This window comes from Mustela putorius, unplaced genomic scaffold, assembly GCF_011764305.1.
Source record: "Mustela putorius furo isolate JIRA1106 unplaced genomic scaffold, ASM1176430v1.1 tig00537295_pilon_pilon_pilon, whole genome shotgun sequence".
In the NCBI taxonomy this organism is placed as follows: domain Eukaryota; kingdom Metazoa; phylum Chordata; class Mammalia; order Carnivora; family Mustelidae; genus Mustela; species Mustela putorius.
The window spans coordinates 935,382-960,557 of NW_025422433.1; the positions used below are offsets into that span (position 1 = coordinate 935,382).

Genomic DNA, 25,176 nt, shown 5'->3' on the forward strand with positions numbered 1-25,176 from the left:
TCCTAACACTCCTAACAAATTGAAAAACCCACACTGTTTACAGGTTGTAGTGTAATATAAAAACGTTTCTCTCTTATGAATAACTACGTATTTACAATATGTACAGAATTTAAATTAAGGAGTAAAGATATTTGGAGGAAAAATGAAAGAGTGTGATCTTCTTGGAACATGTTTGGCGGAATCACCAGGGGAGAGGGGAGAGTGGAAGGTGTGTCTTCCTGGGCCAGTGACTGCATGAAACCCAGAGGCACGGAACTGCTTGGAAATGAACATTTACTTTGGGAGGAGCGCACCCCCTAGAGTTTATAAGTTAATTCCTGGGACAACCGGTGATTGGGCATGACTTGCAATGTCGCCCACATTTACGGGGTGGGAGAGAAGCACGGTTCCGAAACTCCTGAAGCAAAGCCTTCACAGAGCCTCTTGATTAACGTGGCGGTCTGGTTTCCTGAAAGGGGCGCATTATTTGCCACAAACACTGAATTAACACAAACCAGACAAGTCACCTCTTTTGTGAGCGACAATAGCCATTCTCCTTCGCTCAGATCTCTTGCTTTGCCCTCAGGCCTCCCTGTGCAATATTTTCTTCTGGTTTAGGTCAGCCATCAAAACTGTTTTACCTGACGAACTGGGTGGCATGATCAAATTCACGAGGACTCCTCAAAGTTATCATTTTTATGGGGACTGTGGATTTAAAACTCCCTGGGGAAGAAGGTAGGATTGTCCCACAAGCACAACGCGATTGTCCACGTTGGGAACAAGGTGCATCTTCGTTCTCTGATGCTCCCCTAAGTTCCTAGAACACCTGCTCTGCATCTTTTGTGGCCTTTCCAAGAGGCAGTGTTTTGACATCAACACCAGAATCTGGGCTCAGGGCCAGTGGGATGGGGAACTTTCCCTACACTCTGGTCACTTCTTTAATTTTGGAATCCAAACAGGGCGTGTGGCAGGGAGCAGCGTCCGCCTTCTCAGCTCACACCCACGTCCTTGAGCACCTCTCCGTCTTCCCGGAGATGGCGAGGGAACAGAGGGCGGCCTGCTTCTTTGCCCGGGATGGACTGTCCCCGACCTGTCACACCTGTCTCCAGACCTGTCACCTGCGCGGTTCGCAGGGCTCAGGACCAGCAAATTATGCAGCTCACTAGTGCCACTGCTCCTTGCTGGGCAATCCTGTGTTCTCCGTTCCAGAGGAGAAACCGTCTTTCCAGGAAGCACTCGAGCAGGCTGACTTTTTCAGATTTCCTAGGCCTTTAATTTTAAACTTTCCCTCACCCCCAAGAGAGACCCTCTTGACCTGGTTCCAGATGCGAGTTTGGGGCGCCCGGAGGGTGAGGTGGGTGTGGGTCGACTGTGTCAGGAGCTGCCCTTCCAGGTCAGAGAGGTTCTGGCTCTCCTAACACACATTTTCCCCCACAGCGCAGTTTTTGTGGAGTGTGAGACTTTATAGAACACAGCAGCGGTTGCTCCGGGTGGATGGAAAATAAAAACACCGACTTTGAGCAAATGAGCATCAACTACCACTTTGTATTCCAAAATGTTTATCTAGGGAGTTCACAGAGAGAGCATGTCCCTCCCAACAACGGGAGCACTGCAGACAGAAACCTGGAGTTTTTTTTTTACGAAGATCAAAAGGTGTGTCTGCACCAGAAGATGTCTTGGAAACCGAGAAATGGAGGTACTGGGGATCGAACCCAGGGCCTCGTGCATGCTAAGCACGCGCTCTACCACTGAGCTACACCCCCAACGCGCTGTCTCTAGTTTTCTGTTTTTTCTTTTTTTAGAAGTGTTTTAATCACAGCCCTCTACCTCCCCCAGAGTCCCGAGGACCTGAAGCTGCTAACAACAAGACTCTTCATATACAGCTCCCTTATTCCGGAAGGCCCTAGATTGCATTCTCTTCCCAGCCGCATGAAGAGAAAGGCAATGACGCTGGACAGAAAGGCACCTGCCGGAGACCCATTCATGCTGGTCAGCCCACCCTGAAGCCGGGGCCACACAAAGTTTTAAGAGAAGAGCCTGGTCCCAGCTCTGTCTGCTGGAGCAGCGTGGAAACAGTGTGGGACAGCTACTCCCCTCCTTAATTTCCTAATACCGATCCCCACAAGGAACCAAGGCTGCAGGAAGAACTTGCGGTCCCCGGGTTGGGCAGGGAAATCACAAGAGAAGCCTGGACCGTCTCTCCCTGCCAGAAGATAAGCAAGTGCTCTACAGGTGAAGGTTAGCTTAGGACACACGAACCACTGGATAAATCTTGGAGGCACTGAGGATTAACATTAACCAAAGACAGGGGCGCCTGGGTGTCTCCGTTCAGCATCCGGCGCTGGATCCCGGGGCCGCGCTGGGTGGAGGGCGGAGCTCCCTCGAACAGAAATAAACACACGAATTGAACGTCTGAGTCCTCTGATGAGGGAGAAGTTTAGTGTTGGACGACCGAGTCTCCTCTTCGGTGGAAGGAACCTGAGTTCAAAACAAAGACGCACCTACACCTACGTCAGGACGGTTGGGAGGGACGGATTTTTAGTGTTTTGCGCGAGGAATGCGCTTACAAAGATCAGATGCGTTTCTTTCCCTTCCTTCAAGTTCCCCTCGGAAATAACTTCTTCTGGAAGAGGGGCACTGTCCACAGGAGCTTGTTTCCTAATCCCCTCCCCGCCTCCGGCTCTCAGGACCCGAGGAGCGCGCGCGGGACCGTGAGGACGCCCTCTCCAAGGACGTGGGGCGCAGCGGTTTCGGAGAGGAGGGGCTGTCGCACTCCTTGCCATTTCACACCCGGGCTGTGGAGCAGTTCACCGCGGCCGCCTCTCCGCACCTGGACCGGGATGTCCTGGGCACCGCGGGTGGTGCCCGCCTCCCTCCCTCCCCCTTCAGCGCCCCCCCCCTTTCCTCTGGGTCCCGCGCAGGTGCGGGTCTTTGCACGCCCAGCGCCGCGTCTCACAGATTTCTAAGCGCGCCGCAGATCGGAGAAGGACGCGGAGGACCAGGAGGACACTGGAGCCTGAGACCGCCCTAGGGGGGCAGGCGGCGGGCGGCGAGCTGGGAGCGCCCGTGTCTTCCCGGGCGCGTTGCGGAAGCAGGAGCGTCGCGCCGAGCGGACCCTGGCCCCTCCGCCGAGTCCCGCACCTGCCGACGCTCTCCGCAGCCAGCACGGTAGGGCCCGCAGGCCGTGCGCGGGAGGGGGTGTAGCTCAGTGGTAGAGCGCGTGCTTAGCATGCACGAGGCCCCGGGTTCGATCCCCGGCACCTCCACGCGCGTCCGGGGTTCCCTGTGGGTCCTGTGGCCTCGACTCTTCCCGACGTGGTTGCTTCAAGACGGTGTTCTCTTTTCATGCCGGGCATGTGTGGGCGGATAGGGCAGAGCAGAGACTAGGGGAAGAAACTGCAAGTTTTCTTCTCTATTGACAGAATAGCGCGCAGAAAAAGGAAGGAGTCCAGCGGATTTGGTCCGAGGGTTTCTCAGTCTTTTTGTCTTTCCATTGCTCTTTGTCTTTCCTGTTCCTGCAAACTTAACGCTCATTCATTGCAATTCCGAGGGCCTTGGTTCCTCCAACCCCGCAGCGATAGTCCCCGAGGCATTCAGATCTCCTCCCGACTCGCGTGCGCCCAGACAGCCGGGTCCTGCCAGGGCGAAAGGAGTCCAAGCCACCGAGTTCCCGTAAAAATAGAGACACCCCCAGGGGCCCTCACTGGAGGTGCCGGGGATTGAACCCGGGGCCTCGTGCATGCTAAGCACGCGCTCTACCACTGAGCTACACCCCCTCCGCTGCGGTGCCGGCGGGCCCCACCCTGCTGGTTGCGGGGATGGTCTCCAGGTGCACGAGATCGGAGCGAAAGGGTCAGGGTCCGCCCGGTGCAACAACCCTGCTGTTGGGAAACCCCCCAGAGAAGAGACGTTGCATCCCAGCGCGACGGGGTTACAAAGGAATACGCGCGGAAGCCGCGGAGATTCCCGGGGGTGGGGGGGACGCCTTTCACAGTCTCGGGTTTGCCCTGAAAGTCAATGAGAAGGATAACGACCCGCTCGGCAGCCAAACTCTGGGCAGGGGAGGTCTGACTCCCCCGGCCAGGTAAGAACCCGCCCGCCGCAGGGCTTGATGATGGGACGGGGATGTGGAACGCGGGTCGGCGGGGCGCTGGAGAGGCCGGTCCGGGCAGACTCAGGCTCTGTGAGGGCCGGACGCCCGCCTCTCCCGGCTTCCCGGGTTTGCAGCTGCGCGACTCCAAACCCTGCTTCTGTGTTCGCGCGCCGTCTCCCTGTGTGTGTCTGCCCAGATTCCCTCTCCCCGCAAGGACGCCAGTCAGCCGGCAGTAGGACCTGCCCTCAGGGCCTCAGCTGCGCTTGATGACATCTGCAAAGACCCATTTCCAAATCAAGTGACATCCCGAGGTTCCAGGAAGCCCATACATTTGGAGGGAGGGCACCGTCCACCCAGCGCAGCTACCCCTACAGCATGAGATGTGTTCCTCGCAGTTCTTTCTCTGTCTGGGATTTGAGTAACAGGGCACGTTAAATACGATTTAAAGAGGCATGTGAGGTGTCAAATAAGCTGCAACATTATTTAAGAAACAGGGCTGACCTTCGTCAAAACGTAATGATACCAAAACAGAAACAAAACCCAAACAAACCCCCCTTCAGCGTCAGTGTGGTAGGGTCACAGAGATTAAAGTACAGGGAAGCTTCGGGGAGAGCATGGCTGAAAACCAAGTTCACAGATGAGTTGTGACTGGAAAGAGATATGACCTTTATTCAGGAGGCTGGCCCCAGGGGAGAAGGCGGACTCTGGTCCAGAAGCTGACCCTGAGGTTTCTGCCTGGCCTGGGGGTCTAGTTAATCCGTGAAGGGGCGCAGTGGTCTATGGCATTCTTGATTACGATGGTGCTAGCAGCGGACGTTATTGTGGTGCTGGAGGCTGTGCAAGACAGTTGGGTTCCTTGGTCTTCCCATGACTCTGGTGATACGGAATGGTCTTGGTCTCGCTTCACCTCCTTCTTGCTATTTTCTGCTCCTTGACAACCGTGGACTGCCCTACCCAGGGGGATGGGGCCGCGTAAGAGAGAAATGAGCCACAAGTAGCCACTGGATCAATCAGCTTTTTCACCCGAGCTACCATTTTGCAATTATTGAAGAGAAAGGAAGATGAAAATGAGAAAAGGAAAAAAAAAAAAGCCCGTGCAAAGACATATGCTGCCCACTTCTGAAGTCCCTTTCTGTCCTTGCTGTTACTCTCTGTTTTCGTCTGTGCGACCTTCGTTGCAGACTTTTCTCTACCCCAAGTCCAGTCGTCATTATTCGTGACCGAGGTGGGCATGACCGGCAAGAACCAGGAAGCTTCCTTTCGTTTTAGTCTATTACATCTAAGAAGCAATGTAGGGAGGTTTCAGAAAGCTCCAAACTCTGAGTCAGGAAGCATCATCCTCAGTTTTGCATTTTCATGAAGCTATGGAGAGGAGAGGCTTGGAGAATGGGTAGTGGGAAGAGCTCAAAATTGCCCATTGAGGGGCACTTGGGTAGCTCAGAGGGTTAAGCCTCTGCCTTCGGCTCAGGTCATGATCTCAGGGTCCTGAGATCACGCCCCATGTCGGGGCTCTCTACTCAGCAGGGAGCCTGCTTCCTCCTCTCTCTCTCTGCCTGCCTCTCTGCCTACGTGTGATCTCTCTGTCAAATAAATAAATAAAATTTAAAAATTGCCCATTGATATCAGAAGATAAGGAGGTTTTAGGGTGTTCAATTGTGAGCTCTTAATCTTCTGGCGGGGAATGAGATGTTTTATTGTTACTGTATTAACCTTCATTGTTAATTCATGTCTCAATACTAACACAGAGCCTAAAACCACATAATGGTGGCAGGAATTTTCTGTTCCTTGCTTCTAATACAGAAGTAAATTGACCTAAAAACAACAAAAATTCAGAAGAAATCCTCAGTTTGCATTTTTCTTGTATCCTCAAATCTGTCTTCCCGTTTTCATGTGTTCACCACCCTCAGCCTCCTAAAGGTCCCTGAAGTTGCCTTCCTGCCTGCAGTGGGGGCTGGATACAAGACGCGCTGGGCTGCCCGTGTTCCACCAAGGGTTCTCTCGCTCGCTGTGGCTCTGGCCTCGCTCCTGCAAGAGTCTTGGTTTCAGGGGCCAGATGACGAACTGGGAAACTGTGCGGGAGGAGGCGCACCTGTAAGAGAAAGCCCGGCTTGATTAGCCTCTGACTAAGAACAAGAACTAGTAGGGGAAAGGAAAGCCTGGCTTTAACAGCAGCTGGAGTTCTGAACTCACGCTGGGACATGAAACCGTCACCGACTGGGCTCTGCCGCTCCCTAGGCAAGGACATCGTGGAAATCTAACCGAGTGGAGTTTTGCCTCGTACTTTCTCCTTATTCCAGGTTTCCACACCGACTTTGCTCCCACTTATACCTGAGATGGTCAAGCTGGAATCAAGTACGCAACACTGCTCCCCACATAACTACACACAGGGTTTCAGAAGAGTTGGCTTCCCGCGTTCGTGTGGGAGCTGCCTGTTAACAGGGGGCCCCAGACCCCCCCGCACGTGTTCGCCTTGTGCACTAGCAGCACGGAGAGCCGCCGGGGCAGCTGCGGACTAGGCACGTCTGATCTTCCTGTGGGACAAAGGTCTTCGGGGCCTTCTCTTTCTCAAGAAGGGGAACCTTGTCCATTGTGTGTGTGTGTGTGTGTGTGTGTGTTCAGAAGATGGGGAGAATTATATCCATAGATATATTATATCTATAGATATAATATATCTCCAAAAGGAGTTATATCTACCAATAAATCTGCCGATAAATCACTGCAGTCTTGGGGTGCTTGGTTTTTCCAGGCTAGTGGCTCTCAGACTGGTTGATTAACAGAACCACCTGGGAGACTTTAAATTCATAGAAATTATTGACTGATTCTTCTCCAGATTTCAGCTCAGGTCATGATCTCAAGGTCAGGGGTTGGGGGGCCCCCCGCTGGGAACCCTGTCTTGAGCACCACCCCCCCATGTGGGGCTCGGCACTCAGTAGTGAGTCTCCTGCAGTCTCTCTGCATCCCTCCCTCAATCCCCACTTCGCCACTCCCTTTCTGCTCAAAATAAACCTTAAAAACAACAACAACAATAACAAGGTTCCTGTGGGAGTTGACGGTCCCACAAAACATTGGCCAAACTCAGAGCTACTCTTAGCATCTTACGTGATGCAGTTGAGGACTTCTCTAGGCCTACAGGGGTTTTATAAGGTCTTAGAACTTTGCGAAGGCTTTACAAAACCTAGTGTCCCAGCTCACGTATTGCCTCTTTGAGCTTGCTTTCTTTAGGGGAGGATTCTGTCCGAACAAAGCTCTATAATGAACTGTAGCTTTTCCTTCCTTTTCTCTGCCCTCTTCTCTGTAAGGAGTCTCCAGAGCCCAGAGCCAAAGCATCCGCTAGCTGGGGCTACACCAGGGATTACCAGAGCAGTGATGGTAAAACACCCCATTCTTCATGCATGACCAAGTTTTGCGATCAGTTCACTCCTCTTCTGTCAAATCCCCCCTCCCTTAGCCTAAATTTCCAGACCAGCACCGTGTCACCGATCTTCTTTCTCACCAACATTATTACTTTATTCCACTTCTTTCCTTTTTCTCCCACGTGGACCGAAGTTCCCCGAGGTGACGTGCTGCGAACCTTCTATAAATCTGCATGATCTTATGGGTTATCGAAAATCAGAATAGCAAAATTAAAACCACGTAATCAATAAAAGAGTAGCTAGTCAGCATTTATTGTGTGTATAATAACGGCTCATGAACTGGGAGCTTTCACATTTAAAGCCGAAGTGAAGCTCAGGGCATGACATCACGGGAATGGCTTATAATGTGAAAAGGAGGAAGCTATTTGGTTCTTATGGTAATGGTTATTGCAGTGGGGGGTTCAGGATGGCAAGGGATTGCTTAAGAGTGATTGTTTTACACCGGTTTTAGGAAGATGGCTTGTTTCTTTTATTAGAGGTGTTTACATAAAGTAACCTAAGTTTCCTTTGTGTCTGTGAGATAAGCTAGATTTAGTTTGGCTTATGTGGCTGAGATTGTTTTGTCTGCTCAGGCAATTTTCCAGTGTGGTCTGGGTTTTGTACTTAATTTTAACAGGGTCTTCCTTGCCTTGTAGTCACACAGAAGTTGAGAGAAAAGGAAATTGGAGTCAGATGTGCACTTCCCAGCTGGGATGCTCCGTGGTGCAGAACTAGAGCCCGTGCTCTGGTAGACTTCTGGTGAGCAGACTGGGGGGCTCTTAGTGGCAGAAACGCTCTCTGGTCTAGCATTCAGATGACATAAAAAAAAAGTTTTATGACATAAAAAAAGTTTTGGGCTAGGATTTTGTGGAATAGGGACGTTAAATGCAGTAAGCCTTGTTCTACCAACTGTTTGATCCTGTAACAGTGCAGAAATCAGCTCAAGGCTCTGTTGTTGGGATTTCCTGTATTCTAGGGTCTATGCAGGTGTGCAGAGAGACCCCATTTAGGCCTGGATTCCTTCAATACAGCCTTTCTCCCTCCCATTCCAAGCTGTATCTAAGTTTCATCAGCAGAAGGAAGACAAGAAGGAGTGAGAGAACGAAAGGTCGTGCTCACGTAGGATCTCGGGGAAGGAGACCAATAAGCGTGTTATGGCCCCATGAGTCAGCTCCTGCTGCTTTCCTCGGCGTCACAGTTCACCAAGGGACAGGAACGGGAAGGAGAGAGGAGGGGCAGCTGGCTGGCTCTGTCTGTGGACTATGCAGGTCTCGCTCTTGGAGTTGTGTGTTCCAGCCTCATGGGGGGGACACATTACTTAAAAATAGTATCTTTTTTAAAAAGAAAGAAAAGAAAGGGCAACGGAAAGAAATGCAGCCGTTGTGCAATGTCTGTTAGATGTTCTTTTTTGTATCCTCAGTAGAACCTGTGTGAAGGCTGAGGAGCAGAAAACCATTGATTTTCCTCTGCCCTCACTGTCCTTATGCACACACACACACACAGGGAGAGGGAGAGAGAGACAGACAGACAGACAGACACTTCAGTAAGCCAGAATAATCACGAAATGTGGCAGGATGTCAATACCAACTTCCGAGGGAGGAAGCAAGGGAAAGGGACCAAGCCCACAGGAATGCGGTGCTTTCCGACCCGAATGCTGGGGAAACGGTTAGTGCCGGAAGTCCCAGGTGTGGTGGAAACAAGTCAGGAAAGCTGTAGACTAAAAGGTCCACCAGCCCCAGATCCCCAGTTTGGAAGGTTCACAGGTGCCATCAAGGAATTCTTCCCACAGCGTGTCAGCTGACGGCAGACCTCCTCTGCGATCACGGTCCCCAGTCAATCTGCCAGAGGACCCAGGGAGGAGAATCAGAGCTGGCCACCTTCTGTCTTCCCTGCCTTCACTAGCAAACGCTTAACGTTTTTTAGTCTCTAAATGAAAACCCGCCAGAAACACGTTCGTCAGTATTATGGGAGACTCTTAGATGAAGAGCCTTAGGTCTTGAAGTCAGTGAGATGTTTGATGGACACGCTAAGCTGAAAGCCAGCTTTCCAGAACAAATGACCTTTCCTCTGTCTTTCCTAGACCAGCCATTCCTACTTGTTTTGAGGTGTCCAGGACTCCCCGAGTTTTCCAGCCACCCACGACACCACGTGGAGGCGTCCAGGCTCTTCGACTTCATTCTTTCAAATACACGCATTGATCGGGGCTTCTCGCTGTGTCCGTGGGTTCAGAGCGAAGGGAGTTTGCCGGCCTCGCTGGGTCCCCCAGCTTTGCTCGCTGCCCTGTACCTGCCCCCTCGCCCCGCGCCTGTTCATTCCTCCCGTCTGTCGGCCAGGCGGGGGAAGGGGAGGAGTCACTTCGAGAGAGTCTTGTTTGTAAAACCCTTTGTGGACACAATCGTCCAGAGAGGGACAGAGAGGGAGAGTGGAAGCGGACTGAGGCCCAGCGCTGAGAGGGGGACGCCAGAGCCAGCAGGTGCCAAGTTTAGTGACTGGTCCCCCTGAGGCCCGGCTGGCCGTCTGGGGTCCAGAGGCGCGTGGAGCTGAACCGTTACCGCTGCGGTCTGTGCAGGAGACGTTCTTGAACTTCCCTAGTGGAGGCAAGTAGCTGTCCCTCAGCACTCCGCCGGTGAGCGGGCCCTGGAGCAGGTCACCCGAGTGCGGAGGCTGAGATTCGGCTTACAATCTGGTTACCCGGCGAAGCCTGTACTTACTACCCAGTGTAGGAATTTCAAAAAGAGCAACATTTAACCCGGTAGACATTCTGCAGACCAATTCTAATAGTTTGATAAATGGGAAAACAAGTAATATTTGACCAAACAGGAGAGACCCAGGGAAGCGAGGGGGTGTAGCTCAGTGGGAGAGCGCGTGCTTCGCATGTACGAGGCCCCGGGTTCAATCCCCGGCACCTCCACGGCCCATTTTCTCCAGGATTAGAAACTCTACTGGATCACTTTTCTTGTTTTCGCGTTTCTCCCCTGCGGTTGAGGGCTCCCGGCTTCCGCAGCTGCACAAGGAAGACAAAGGGGAGGAGGCTCGAAAGAAGGGACCGAGCCCACAGGAAGCTCCTCCTTCCGAAGCCAGGCCAACCCGCACGTTCTAAGTGGGTTTTATTGGGTCTAACCAGAAAGGGCGGGACAGAAACCGGACGGACTGGAGGGAAACAGAAATCGACGCCCTCCCTCCGTGTCAGTTCAACCGGACGGACTGGAGGGAAACAGAAATCGACGCCCTCCCTCCGTGTCAGTTCTCTGAGCGGTCAGGTGTGCTCCTCCGACCTGGGTGTCTGGCAGGAGGAGCTCAGCTGCTCCCCCAAGGCCTGGGGGTCTGGTCCCCTCTCCGCGCGCCCCGCGCGCGTCCCCTGTGCGCGCAACCACCGCCAATCACGGCCGGCGCGCAGCTGGGGTGCCGGGGCGGGGAGCAGGGGGATCCTAAGCCTTCCCCCGAGCGACTGTGCACATCAGCGACTGTTCCACCCCAAACAGCGGCGCTTCGGGACATGGACACTGCCAGCGCGAACGTTGAAAAGACAATCGGAAGCTTTGAGGTTGGACGCTCTCAGACCTCAGGAAAAGCTTGGGAAATTAGGCGTAAGGTATTAAAGGCATTTTGCTCGACACCGGATTTGGGGAGAACGGTTGTTCTTGTAAATGGCAAATTGAGTCTCACTGGAGAGTTCCACATGCCACGTGATAGAAAGCATCCAAATCTGTGCACACACGCCACTGAAATAAGATCGCGAGGGTGTTACCGGCGAGCGAGGAGCACAGTTCTTTCCCTCCCACACGTCTGACTTCTGTGCACTGAATTCTAGTTTCTTGTGTTTGAAATATTTTCCAGGGCCAAGACGGAGCAGCTTCTGGGGGGTGGGGGCGGGTGACACGTCAGCAAACCTAGAGTTAGGTTTCTACGTCCCTGCGGATGACCAGCTTGGCCAGACCTGCAAAATATCCGCCCATCCCCCAAACGCCTGGCCAACTGGGGCCTCCCTGCCCCGAACAAGACTGAATCAGAAATCTTCTGTTTGTCACTTCCTTGTTCTTTATTCTTTTTTAAAAATTCTTTCTCCTATAAAAGATTCCTGCCTTCTACCCCATTTTGCAGTTCTCTGACTGTCCACATCATGAAGTGTTAAAGGAAGTCTGCATCACCTCAGCTGTCTTCTGCAATCATTTTTAACACTTGTTTTTGGAATTTTAAGGAAAGTCGTAAAGTGGAATCCACGAGTTATCGCCAGACCAGAGATCCCAGAGAGAGATGCAACCCAAAGGGGCTGTGTATGTGTGTGTGTGTGTGTGTGTGTGTGGTGGGGGTAGGGGGAGGGGTAAGGGTAGACAGATGTGTGAGTTTCTTGTGTTTCCTAAAACAAACACTGTCTTACACAGGAGGAGCCAGAACACTATAGGACTGCTTTTTTCTAAAGATGAGTCTAGGCTGGGTGGATGTATCAAAACGAGTTCTATTTTCATTTCCTTTTGGATGCCAGTTTGTCTATCAACGGTGCAGAGACTGTAAATGCTGAGTTTCAAGAGACAGAGCAAGGCCTGAGTCATGTGTGCACACAGAAGAGCTCCCTCCTCAAAGGTAATTGGGCCAGAAGGGGTGGGATCGGCCATTCACGCAGGAAAATGGAACAGAGAAGTCTCCGGACTCCACGCAGGATGCCATTTATACAGCCTGTGCTGTGACCACCCAAGGTACCCGCGTCCAGGGTGTTGCTTTTAGACTCTCCAGGCTGAGATCTGCTTTTAGGAATCCGTGGCTATTTCAGGGCAGATGCCAAGTAAACACTGCTTTTAAATTCCTTTTTGGGTGAATTAGCTGTTCTCTCGAATTTTCCTTCTGGTAACTCTAGGCAGAGAACAAAAGGTTGTGCTTGATAGTTTTCCCTTCCAGGAGCACCAGAGTGTCCTTTTCGTCTTCTTTTTCTTATTCTCACTGGATTAAATATGAAGCCTCTCCATGGCCTCAAGTACAGCAGTGGGGCAGACCCACGAAGAAAGTCTGGAGAGCACACTGGGAGTCTGGCTGCTGTGGTCTCCAGGGGAATCCAGATGCTGGGCACCCTTTCCAGGGAAGGGAAACAGCTACTATACCTAGGGCACCGAAACCTCACCTTTGGCCCCACATGGCCACAGGGGTCAAGTGACCCTGAGCTCGGACCTGCAGATCTGTCCTTGTCTGGCCAATCTCCGTGGTGGCATGGGTTTCCCACAGCATCACCGCAGGGTCCACTGCTCCTCGGTACCAGAGACCTGTGGGCAAATGCAGAGGAGTGGGCACAAAGAAAAGACAACTGGAAATCTAGGGCCAGACGGAAAGAGAAGACAGAAAATCTTCAGCTACTCAAGGAAAAGTGGAAGAGTCCGCTCCGATCCCTGTTCTGGCACTGTCCGGACAGAATGAATCTGAATATCTGAATATCAATGAAGCATCTTCCTGAGGACGATGACAACGTCTGGCCAGCTCGGTCACCCCGAGCGGAACTCTGCTGAGAGCTTGCCTCGGGAGCTGGAATTTCACGTGGTCATCAAAGAGAAGACGGTCTTGTGACTTTTTGAGGGCCCAGAGAGTCCGGTTGGAAAAGGAGAGTTAGGAATCCTTGGTTCGTATTTCTGGAAAACAAACGAAAGGCTGCCTTGAGACTGATTTTGGACCCTGGGCTTCGTCCTCTGTGCTTCAGGGATCTTCCTGCTCCTCAGCTTGCTCCAAGGTCCCCCCCTAATTCTCAGGAAAGCATTTCCATCTCACCGGGGACAAGTCTCAGCACCGGGACGTTTCCCTGCGTCTTCGAACTCCTCCTCTCCCCGGACTTCTCTGCCTTTGAGCCTCGGAAAGGCCCGCGGGGGTCCTGCGGAGGATACCGGGACCAGGCCTGTGCCGGGCGGCGGGGCCGGACTCGGGTCCTTCCGCGGAGGCGGCGGCGCGGCGGACGTCGCGGAACCCGGCGGGACGGACGGCGCGACGGTGAGTGCCCCCGCCGACCCGGCCCGCGGCGCGTCTGTTCGGGCGGACGGAGCGGGGCGGTGGAGGAGAGCGCTCCCGTCGGACCCGGAACGGCGTTCGGAGGGGACTGCCCGAGTGAGGAGCGCGCGAGGACGCCGGGCGGGCCGGTACCGCGGCCGCATTCGGGTGCGCCGTGCGCCCCGTTCCCGTCCGCCGCCGGGGGCGCGTCCGGAGCGCGTCTGCAGCCAGACCCGGGGCGCCGACGGCCACGCGCTCCGCCTCGGGCCACCTTGCGTCGCACTCACGCGGGGCCGCACGGAAATTTATAGCGCCGAGAGGCTCCCCGGGTTGAAAATCGGGCAGGTCCCGGAAGCCCAGACCTCGAGAGCTGGGAACGCAGGACCTGGTGGTTTGGACGGCGTAGCTGGGAAGGCCTCCTGTAGGCGGAGGCGTGGGCGGATGGGGCGAGCGAGGTGGCCCGCTGGGGCTGCCGCCGGGCGAACTGCGAAGACCCTGGCCCTGGGCCTCCCCCAGCCCGACGCGGAGATGTCGGGAAGGGTCTGGGTCTCGGAGAAGGCATTCCGGAGCAGACGCGCCGCGGCGGGGTGAGCGACGCGAGCGGGACAGGACACCTCGTCCCCCGAGCGCAGGGAGACACGCGGAGACGCGGCCCTGGGGGTTCGGCTTCTGCCTCTGACCCACAGCTGTTTGCTTACGGCGGGGTCGTCACTCCCCGGGGCCTGAAGCAGGGTCCCCCCACCGGCCCGGGGGTTTCGGGTCGTGGCGCCTCCATCTTGGGCCTCCCGGTGGGATCCGGCTTCCCGCGGACGCTGCCCGGACGGCCCCGACCTTCCCCACGGCCGGCCGCGCCTCCTCCTGGCTGGCCTCCGGGCCTGCCGCGAGAGCCGCGGTAAGTGCCTGCTCCGACCCGACTAACAACGTAGGGAGACGAGGGCTGGACGTGGGTCTTTAAACGCGGCGAGGGTGTGGGTGGGTGGGTGGGCAGGATCCGCCCGCGCCTGTTCTCCGCGGCCTCTACGGGCCGGGAAGCACCGGAGTCCGGCGTGTTCTCGGGCCGGTGAGACCAAGACCTCTGTCCCGCGGGAGGGTCCCACTCACTTTGACCCAAGCGGCGGCACTCGAGAGCGTCGCGGGGACTCTGCAGACTCGAGCCCTTTGGAGCACGACCTCTCCCTGCGTTTCTGGGGGAAAGACGGGTTGTTCCCGGCCGGAGCCCGCTGTGCGGGGCGCTTAGTGCGAGGGGTGCGGGGGCGCCGGCTGCTCCGAGCGTGTGAGCTCCGGGCGCACAGGGTTGCTGTCTGCACGTCCGAGCAGGTGGACCAAAGTCCCCGGTCGCCCAACACACTTCCCTTTACTGGGCTGGCAGAGGAGACTGGGCACATGAGCCCGGATAGCTCAGTTGGCAGAGCATCAGACTTTTAATCTGAGGGTCCAGGGTTCAAGTCCCTGTTCGGGCGGGAAAGTTCTTTTTCTTTCCCTTGTATTCTCACCTCCGAAGAAGTGTTAGCGGTCCTTCCGTCCCTGGTCGAGGGGATTGGATCCTGGCTTGGGGAGTGGGTGTTCGGTCTTCGCTTGTGTAGGGGGAGGAGCCTTTATCAAGCTATATGAAAAGAGCGCTGTCCTGGTTATCGATAAGGTCGCTCTGTTTCTTCCAGAAGGGGAGAGGAACTTGGATTTGAACCTGATTATTTTAAGATATCTACATATTTAAGATACAGTCTTGTGAAAATATTTGACAACCACAGCAATCCCTGAAAACTGCTATTCTGTAGAAATCTCTAAGATTTTCTTTAAAAATTATTATTATTATGTAGCTACAGAGGAGGAGGACCATACGTAGAGTGAGAATTGAGAAGGGTTCATACTGACTTGAAGATTGGGAACGCATTGATGGTATTCATGGAAAACCACATAGAGAGCCAGAGTGATCTTGGGCTCTGGATTCATTCCAGATAGCATAAGGCTTCTGGAACTTCCTTAGAAACCCCAGGAAGTGCTTAGAAATTGAGGCGAGGTTATTGCTATCTCCTCTTTGCCTTCTGCAAGAGACCCTCGTTCCTGTTCCCAGAAATCCCCTGCAATCAATTGTGAACGTCCCAGGATCTTGTTTTGTCTGTCTCTCAGATATGTCATCCCGCTGCGAGACTCTGAGGAAGAGAGGTGTGTGAGCTGGGGAAACGGGCTGCTTCCACTTGGTTCTGTGTCCTGGCACAGAGAGCAGCGAGGCTTCTGCCCAGCACTCCTCTAAGTCATCACTCTGCCCCGCAGCTGGAGCAGGCTGGTCCCCGCGTGGGCTGTTGTACATTCCTGACATGGAGGGGTTCTTTTCCATTTACTTCCAGCTATACCTCCAAAATTTTCCCTGAATTTTTGTGGCCAGTCATTCTTTGCCAATGTTACCGAAACGTCTGTCTCCAAAGGAAGGCTGTGGGATTAATTCTTTAGTTACAGAATTTTTTGAGAAACTGAGGAACTCATTTTAATCAGTAGACAGAACACACCCATGATCAACATACTCTCTTCGGAAAATGCCCAAATGTGGGCCACTGAGGTGGGGAAACCAATGAAGTGTCTAAGCCTTGGTTTCAGCTCTGGTCATGATCCTTCGGTCTTGGCATTGAGCCCCACACTGGGCTCTGTGCTCAGCATGGAGTCTTCTTGAGCTTGTCTCTCTCTGTCTCCCTCTACCCCTCCTGTTCTTGCTGTCTCTCTCTAAAATAAATAAAGTCTTCATAAAGAAAACCCCCAAACATGAAGTGTATGTCTAACCCATCTATGCCGTGAGGGAAAACAGAAGCCTTCTGTGCCTTTTTGGAAGGACTCCAGGCCCATTGAAGGCATTCAAATGTTCGTTTAATGATGCTCCCACTTTCCATTAGGATCTTTGGCAAATCCCCACTCTGACATCATAGGTCAGTTGTCAGAAGTTAAATCAAGTGATTTTTTTCATGTCTGCAATTTGGAGTAAGGATGTACCAGAAAGAACAGAACAGAGTGATCATGAGGGACTGAAGTAGAGGAGCACAAGGCCTTTTCAGTCAGGACATGTGGTCGTCCTGTCCCTCTTACAGCAGGGGAATGAAAGAAGAACTCTGTTACTTGCCTATCCAACCCAGTTTCTCAGGGATCCCTTATAATACAGCAATATTAAAGGGAAGATACAAAACATTTTCAATATTAAAGGAAGAACTAAAACACTTTAAAGATTTTATTTATTTATTTGGTAGAGAGAGATCACAAGTATGCGGAGCAGCAGGCAGAGAGAGAAAGGGAAGCAGACTCCAGGCTCGCTCCTTCCCATGACCCTGAGATCATGATCATGACCTGAGCGGAAGGCAAGAGGCCCAACCTACTGAGCCATCCAGGTGCCCTGAAATAAAACGCTTCAATAGTTAGAAGGACATACAGGGGAAACCTGGAAACTAGTTCATACAAGTAGCGACCTGGGAGAGGACAGAGGTGATACGGTTCTTCAGGTTGCTGTTGCCTAAATCGGTGGTTGTGAAGATGAGGCTGCGGGTGGGGAAACCCGAGGGAGGAACTAATGCCTCATGAGAAGTCACATTTGTTTGTCTTCCTCATGGGCATTAACTCAAGGATTACTTTCTCAATGGCCTTATTTAGGAAAATATTTAAGAATCTGCTCCTCCTTACTTCCGAGTTAGAGGAAAGGACATATATCACAGCACATGTTACAGGAAGAGGGGTCTGCACACACATGCGCATGCCTGGTCACCCATCGTTCATTCGCAGGCTGCCTGTCCGTGGAGTACCTGATTTTTTTTTTATTACAGACAGAGATCACAAGTAGGCAGAGAGGCAGGCAGAGAGAGAGGGAGAAACAGGCTCCCTGCTGAGCAGAGAGCCCGATGTGGGGCTCGATCTCAGGACCCCGAGATCATGACCTGACCGAAGGCAGAGGCTTTAGCCCACTGAGCCACCCAGGTGCCCCAGAGTACCTGATTTTCACAGTGGTCAGGAGTAAATGCTGAACTCACGATTGAAATAAGATTGTTTTACTTTACAGACTATATGATCTAGTACTTTATAATGCTATCCTGGAAGCTAAAATTCACTTCTTAAAATTGAGCTTCATTGCCGTTGTTACACATGCCGTTGTTACGCATGCCGTTGTTACACATGCCAATAGCAAGGGAGGAAAAATGTTTAGTGAGGTAAAATATATGCCTTAAAAACTATAGCCATAAAAAAATAAAAGCCGTAGTTATTCTTACTTCAAAGAATCATCTACCTGGCTAAAGTCAGGAGCAACAGGAATGACGTAGGGAAAAAAAAGAGGCAGCATATCAAAAAATATTATATTGTGGGGCATCTGGGTGGTTCAGTGGGTTAAGCCTCTGCCTTCGGCTCAGGTCATGATCTCAGGGTCCTGGGATCGAGTCCCGCATCGGGCTCTCTGCTCAGCAGGGAGCCTGCTTCCCTTCCTTTCTCTCTGCCTGCCTCTCTTCCTACTCGTGATTTCTGTCTGTCAAATAAATAAATAAAATCTTAAAAAAATACATTACGGGACGCCTGGGTGGCTCAGTTGGTTGAGCGGCTGCCTTCGGCTCGGGTCATGGTCCCGGCGTCCTGGGATCGAGTCCCACATCGGGCTCCTTGCTCGGCAGGGAGCTGGCTTCTCCCTCTGCCTCTGCCTGCCTCTCTGTCTGCCTGTGCTCGCTCTCTGCCCCCTTCTCTCTCTCTGATAAATAAATAAATAAATAAATCTTTAAAAAAAAAATACATTACGTTGCGTTCTGATAATACAATTACATTTATGTTACATTTATGTTCTGATGATCCAATTTGCTCTATCAAAAGATAGAAGCAGCTAAAAACCCATGTAAGAGTAAGTTTATACAAAGGCTAAGCAGGAAATAAATATCTACCAGTGTATTAGTTACCTGTTGTTGCATAAGAAATTACCCCATCTTTTATGATTGGTCCCTCAAATTGTGCAATTCTTCTGCCTCATTCTAATAATTAGAAGAGAACCATTAAGTCCAGTCTATATTCAAGGGAAGGGAAATTAGTTTCCTCTTCTTAAAGAGAGAAGTTATCAGATAGAGATCACAAGTAGGCAGAGAGGCAGGCAGAGAGAGAGGAGGAAGCAGGCCCCCTGCTAAGCAGAGACCCCCCCCACCCCCTCCAAGCAGGGCTAGATCCCAGGACCCTGGGATCATGACCTGAGCTGAAGGCAGAGGCCTTAACCCACTGAGCCACCCAGATGCCCCTATTTTGTATACATTCTTAAAACACCATGACAGGCAATAATCAATTAGAAGGAAATATAGGACAAATAGATATTTGTAATCATAATAAAATATAAATTCATAACAAATTAAGCTAAAAGTACACCAATTATATAAAGAAAAAAATTTTTTTATTTTTTTTAAGTGGGGGAAGGAGGGGAGGAGCAGATAGAATCTTAAGCAGGCTCCACAACCAGTGGGGCTCCATCCCAGGACCCTGAGATCACAACCTGAGCTGAAATCAAGAGTCAGAACCTTAGGGGCTCCTGGGTGGCTCAGTCGTTAAGTGTCTGCCTTCAGCTCAGGTCATGATCCCACAGTCCTGGGATCCAGCCCCGCATTGGCCTCCCTGCTGGGTGGGAAGCCTGCTTCTCCTCCTCCCTCTCCCCTGGCTTGTGTTCCCTCTGTGGCATGCTCTCTCTCTCTCTCTCTCTGTGTCAAATAAATAAATAAATAATCTTTTAAAAAAAAGAAAAGATGCTTAACTGACTGAGCCACCCAGGTGCCCCCCAAAGCAACATTATCTTAATGAGGGGCTTATATATCTATTCTAGTGCATGGGGAGAATATCCTGTTCCTAGTTCAGAATGCTTAGTATTTTCAAATATCAGTTCTCCCCGTATTAGCATATAAATGAAAAAATTTTCCTTAGATATACAACTGTATATTAGTTTCGATATTGAAAAAAATCTCAGAATGGTAAGAGAAGTTTGTCTTAGTGGATATAAAACATACTATAAATCTATAGTAATTAAACCAAAATGGAAATGAGTCAGGAATAGACAGAAAGATCAGTGATATTGCTAAAAGTAATGAGACTAAATATACATAAACTCTTAAGAGATTTAAAATAAAAAATAAGGGGTGCCAGCAAGGGTCTCCCTGCTCAGTGTGGAGCCTGCTTCTCCCTCTCGCTCTCCCTCTCCCCTCTACTCACGCTTTCTCTTGCTCTGCTCTCTCTCAAATAAATATTTTTAAAAATATAAAATAAAAAAATAAGACAGACATGCTGGAGTCCATTATCTTGGGTTCAAATCCCAGCTCTGTCATTTACTAGTCATATGACTTCAGAGGAAATATTTGATCTCTCATTTTCTGGGCAGTTAAATTAGGATAATAATAGTTATCTACTGTACTGCATAAAATCTTTATGAAGGTTAAATAAGATAATATAAGGATAAAATAATACAAAGATTCTAAACCCAGAGCCCAATGATCCCCCATGGAGTCTATGGGTAGATTTCAGGGGTTTAAGAACTTAGAAGGGGAAAAATTACAAATTTATATTTACTAATCTTTAACCATAATATATTATTACTTTGATGAGTATAGGCAGCAGGCCTCAGAAGTGTGGGCAGCATCTGTGGTTTTGTCATCAAGAGAAATCACAGATGTGGTTTACATCCATCGTGAGTTGGAACTATGAAAGTTTGAAGACCCACCACCAAACTCTCTTACTGGACATAGCCAACCAACTCTGGGCAGCTCTCTACCAGACCGTGAGGTCTTCCATCCTCACACTGTTGGTCCCGGCAGCTGTGCGGCGTGTGAGTACTTCCATCAGAGTCGTTTATTGATCAGTACGAAGAGATAGTGAGCAGTTGTCACTGTGCAAGTTCTGTAGTGCCGAGTGTTTCAAATGAAAATTTTTAATTTTGGGGGAGGCAGTGTAGCCCTTGTGGCAAGGATATGCGCTCCAGCTTGCACTGTGAAACAGGAACGCTCAGGCAGCAGGGACTGTTGAGAAGCCATTCAGTTGTGTTACTTAAAGAAAATTCCTATTCAGAGATTTTCCAGGGGCACCTGGGTGGCTCAATGGGTTAAAGCCTCTGCCTTCGGCTCGGGTTGTGATCCCAGGATCCTGTCCTGGGATCAAGATCCTGGGATCAAGCCCCGCATCTGGCTCTCTGCTCAGCGGGGAGCCTGCTTCCTCCTCTCTCTGCCTGCCTCTCTGCTTACTTGTGATCTCTGTCAAATAAATAAAATCTTAAAAAAAAAAAAAAAGATTTTCCAGTGATAGCGATCATTCACATTGTTTTCTGTGTTCACTGGGGGTCTTTTTTGAGTTTATTCTCCTTGGCTGTTTTTGTCTGTAAACAATGACTATTTTGTTTTTTTTCCCCCAGTCATTTAAGCCATTTAAACCTCTTGCTTTTATTTTGCTGTATTGTACTCCTACTGTATTTGTTTACTGCAGGAGAGATAAATTTTATACAATTACTGAAAATGACATTCTAGACATTGAAGATACGGAGGTGAATAAGATACAGTTCCCAGCATGAAGGAACCCACAGGTTTGTGGGGCTGTACCTAGATATATTTTTTTAAAGATTTTATGTATTTGAGAGAGAGAGAGAGAGAGCAGGAGAGAGGGGAAGGTCAGAGGGAGAAGCAGACACCCCTCTAAGCAGGGAACCAGATGCGGGACTTGATCCTGATCTGAGCCAAAGGCAGTCCCTTAACCAACTAAGCCACCCAGGCGCCCTACCTAGATACATTTGAAAATATATATGACAGTATATTTCCAGCTTATTACTAAAACTAAAGAGAATGGGAAAATACTGGAATCCCATAAACAAAATGTTAACAGATTTGAAGTAGTAGAATCTGTCCTGATTTTTATTTCAACCTTCTTGCTTATTTGTATTTTGCCATATTTTTTTGCAAAGAACATGTATTTCTTCTAAAATAAGGGGGAATAAAAACTGTAAAAGTTATCCTGAAATCAAATCTTTCTAGAACTCACAAAATTTGTTTGGTCCCTTGCCAGTCACTACGAGGAGTTAGTCTTCTGAAAGGAAAGCAACAGGAAACCAAGTCTCACAGCACAGTGTGACAGGCCCAGAGCAGGGCTAAGAGGGAGCAGTCTGGAGAATACGGTATCTCCTAGAGTTCATGTGATTAATCACTGATTTGCAAAATTGAATGTTAAAGATTATAAAACATACCTTGCTCTGTCACCTTGGACAATACATTAAGCCAAAGCATGGCAGTGTTCTTGGGAGGCACTGCCCAATACAATGGGCCACAAATGCCAACCACATATAGAATTTAAATTTTTTTCTTTTTTTAAAAAAATTTTAATTTTTAAGTAACATATAATGTATTATTAGCCCCAGGGGTACAGGTCTATGAATCGCCAGGCTTACACACTTCACAGCACTCACCATAGCACATACCCTCCCCAATGTCCATAACCCCACCCCCCTCTCACAACCCCATTCCCCCCAGCAACCCTCAGTTTGTTTTGTGAGATTAAGAGTCACTTATGGTTTGTCTCCCTCCCGATCCCATCTTGTTTCATTTAATCCTTTCCTACCCCCCAAACCCCCCACATTGCCTCTCAATTTCCTCATATCAGAGAGATCATATGTAATTATCTTTCTCTGATTGACTTACTTTGCTAAGCATAATACTCTCTAATTCCATCCATGTCGTTGCAAATGGCAAGATTTCATTTCTTTTGATGGCTGCATAGTATTCTATCATATATATGTATATATATATATATATACACAAAGAATGTATATATATATATATATATATATATACATACACATATATATATATATCACATCTTCTTTATCCATTCATCTGTTGATGGACATCTAGGTTCTTTCCATAGTTTGGCTATTGTGGACATTGCTGCTATAAACATTCAGGTGCATGTGCCTCTTCAGATCCCTACATTTGTATCTTTAGAGTAAATACCCAGTAGTTTGATTGCTGGGTCATAGGTAGCTATATTTTCAACTTTTTGAGGAACTTCCATGCTCTTTTCCAAAGTGGCTGCACCAACTTGCATTCCCACCAACAGTGTAGGAGGGTTCCCCTGTCTCTGCATCCTTGCCAACATCTGTGGTTTCCTGACTTGTTAATTTTAGCCATTCTGACTGGTGTGAGTTGGTATTTCACTGTGGTTTGATTTGTATTTCCCTGATGCCGAGTGATATGGAGCACTTTTTCATGTGTCTGTTGGCCATCTGGATGTCTTCTTTGCAGAAATGTCTGTTTATGCCTTCTGTCTATTTCTTGATTGGATTATTTGTTCTTTGGGTGTTAAATTTGATAAGTTCTTTATAGATTTTGTATACTAGCCCTTTATCTGATGTTTGTTTGCAAATATCTTCTCCCATTCTGTCAGTTGTATTTTGGTTTTGTTGACTTTTTCCTTTGCTGTGCAGAAGCTTTTGATCTTGATGAAGTCCCAGTAGTTCATTTTCGCCCTTGCTTCCCTTGCCTTTGGAGATGTTCCTAGGAAGAAGTTGCTGCGGCTGAGGTCGAAGAGGTTGCTGCCTGTGTTCTCCTCAAGAATTTTGATGGATTCCTTTCTCACATTGAGGTCTTTCATCCATTTTGAGTCTATTTTTGTGTATGGTATAAGGAAATGGTCCAGTTTCATTCTTCTGCACGCGTGGCTGGCCAATTTCCCCCCACCACTTGCTGAAGAGACTGTCTTTTTTCCATTGGACATTCTTTCCTGCTTTGTCAAAGATTAGTTGACCATAGAGTTGAGAGTCCATTTCTGGGCTCTGTTCTGTTCCATTGATCTACATGTCTGTTTTTGTGCCAGTACCATGCTGTCTTAATGATGACAACTTTGTAATAGAGCTTGAAGTCTGGAATTGTGATGCCACCAACTTTGGCTTTCTTTTTCAACATTCCTTTGGCTATTCGAGGTCTTTTCTGGTTCCATACAAATTTTAGGATTATTTGTTACATTTCTTTGAAAAAATTGGATGGGATTTTGATAGGGATTGCATTAAAATGTAGATTGCTTTAGGTAGCATAACATTTTCACAATGGAATTTCCAACCCATGAGCATGGAACATTTTTCCATTTCTTTGTGTCTTCCTCAATTTCTTTCATGAGTACTTTATAGTTTTCTGAGTATAGATTCTGTGTCTCTTTGGTTAGGTTTATTCCTAGGTATCTTATGGTTTTGGGTGCAATTGTAAATGGGATTGACTCCTTAATTTCTCTTTCTTCTGTCTTCTTGTTGGTGTAAAGAAATGCAACTGATTTCTTTGCATTGATTTTATATCCTGACACTTTACTGAATTCCTGTACAAGTTCTAGCAGATTTGGAGTGGAGTCTTTTGGGTTTTCCGCATATAGTATCATATCATCTGCAAAGAGTGATAGTTTTAATTCTTCTTTGCCAATTTGGATGCATTTAATTTCTTTTTGTTGTCTGATTGCTGAGACTAGGACTTCTAATACTATGTTGAATAGCAGTGGTGATAGTGGACAGCCCTGCCATGTTCCTGACCTTAGGAGAAAAGCTTTCAGTTTTTCCCCATTGAGAACGGTATTTGCTGTGGGTTTCCCATAGATGGCTTTGATGATATTGCGGTATGTACCCTCTATCCCTACACTTTGAAGAGTTTTGATCAAGAAAGGATGTTTTACTTTGTCAAATGCTTTTTCAGCATCTATTGAGAGTATGATATGCTTCTTGTTCTTTCTTTTATTAATGTATTGTATCACATTGATTTGTGGATGTTGAATCAACCTTTCAGCCCTGAAATACATCCCACTTGGTTGTGGTGAATAATCCTTTTAATGTACTGTTGGATCCTATTGGCTAGTATTTTGTTGAGAATTTTCATATTTGTGTTCATCAAGGATATTGGTCTATAATTCTCTTTATTGATGGGATCTTTGTCTGGTTTTGGGATCAAGGTTATGCTGCCCTCATAAAATGAGTTTGGAAATTGTCCTTCCATTTCTATTTTTTGGAACAGTTTCAGGAGAATAGGAATTAATACTTTTTTTAAAATGTTTGGTAGAATTCCTCCGGGAAGCCATCTTGCCCTGGGCTCTTGTTTGGAGATTTTTGATGACTTCTTCAATCTCCTTACTGGTTATGGGTCTGTTCAGGTTTTCTCTTTCTTCTTAGTTCAGTTGTGGTTTATATGTCTCTAGGAATGCATCAATTTCTTCCAGATTGCCAAATTTGCTGGCATATAGTTGCTCATAATATGTTCTTATAATTGTTTGTATTTCTTTGGTGTTGGTTGTGATATCTCCTCTTTCATTCATGATTTCACTTATTTGGGTCCTTTCTCTTCGTTTTGATAAGTCTGGCCAGGGGTTTATCAATCTTACTAATTCTTTCAAAGAACCAGCTCCTAGTTTTGTTGATTTGTTCTGGTTTTGTTTTTTGGTTTTTTTTTTTTTTTTTTGGTTGGGTTTTATTTTGTTTTGTTCTGTTTTGTTTTTTGGTTTCTGTTTCATTGATTTCTGCTCTGATCTTTATTATTTCTGTTCTTCTGCTAGGTGTAGGCTTTCTTTGTTGTTCTTTCTCTAGCTCCTTTAGGTGTAGCGTTGGTTGTGTATTTGAGACCTTTCATGTTTCTTGAGAAAGGCTATATCACGATATATTTTCCTCTCAGGACTGCCTTTGCTGTGTCCCACAGATTTTGAACCATTGTGTTTTCATTATCATTTGTTTCCATGAATTTTTTCAATTCTTATTTAATTTCCTGGTTG

The 25,176-nt window shown here is 48.9% G+C and overlaps 5 non-coding genes across 5 annotated transcripts; 3 read left to right on the forward strand and 2 right to left on the reverse strand.

The window, feature by feature from the left end:
• Positions 1–1,670: 1,670 nt before the first annotated feature.
• On the reverse strand, positions 1,671–1,742 carry TRNAA-AGC. The gene has a single exon. It is a non-coding gene; the product is annotated as a tRNA-Ala (tRNA).
• Positions 1,743–3,173: 1,431 nt separating this feature from the next.
• Positions 3,174–3,245, forward strand: TRNAA-AGC. The gene has a single exon. It is a non-coding gene; the product is annotated as a tRNA-Ala (tRNA).
• Positions 3,246–3,683: 438 nt separating this feature from the next.
• Positions 3,684–3,755, reverse strand: TRNAA-AGC. Its single transcript has one exon. It is a non-coding gene; the product is annotated as a tRNA-Ala (tRNA).
• A 6,548-nt stretch (positions 3,756–10,303) lies between these two features.
• On the forward strand, positions 10,304–10,375 carry TRNAA-CGC. Its single transcript has one exon. It is a non-coding gene; the product is annotated as a tRNA-Ala (tRNA).
• Positions 10,376–14,812: 4,437 nt separating this feature from the next.
• TRNAK-UUU lies at positions 14,813–14,885 on the forward strand. Its single transcript has one exon. It is a non-coding gene; the product is annotated as a tRNA-Lys (tRNA).
• The last annotated feature ends 10,291 nt before the right edge of the window (positions 14,886–25,176 follow it).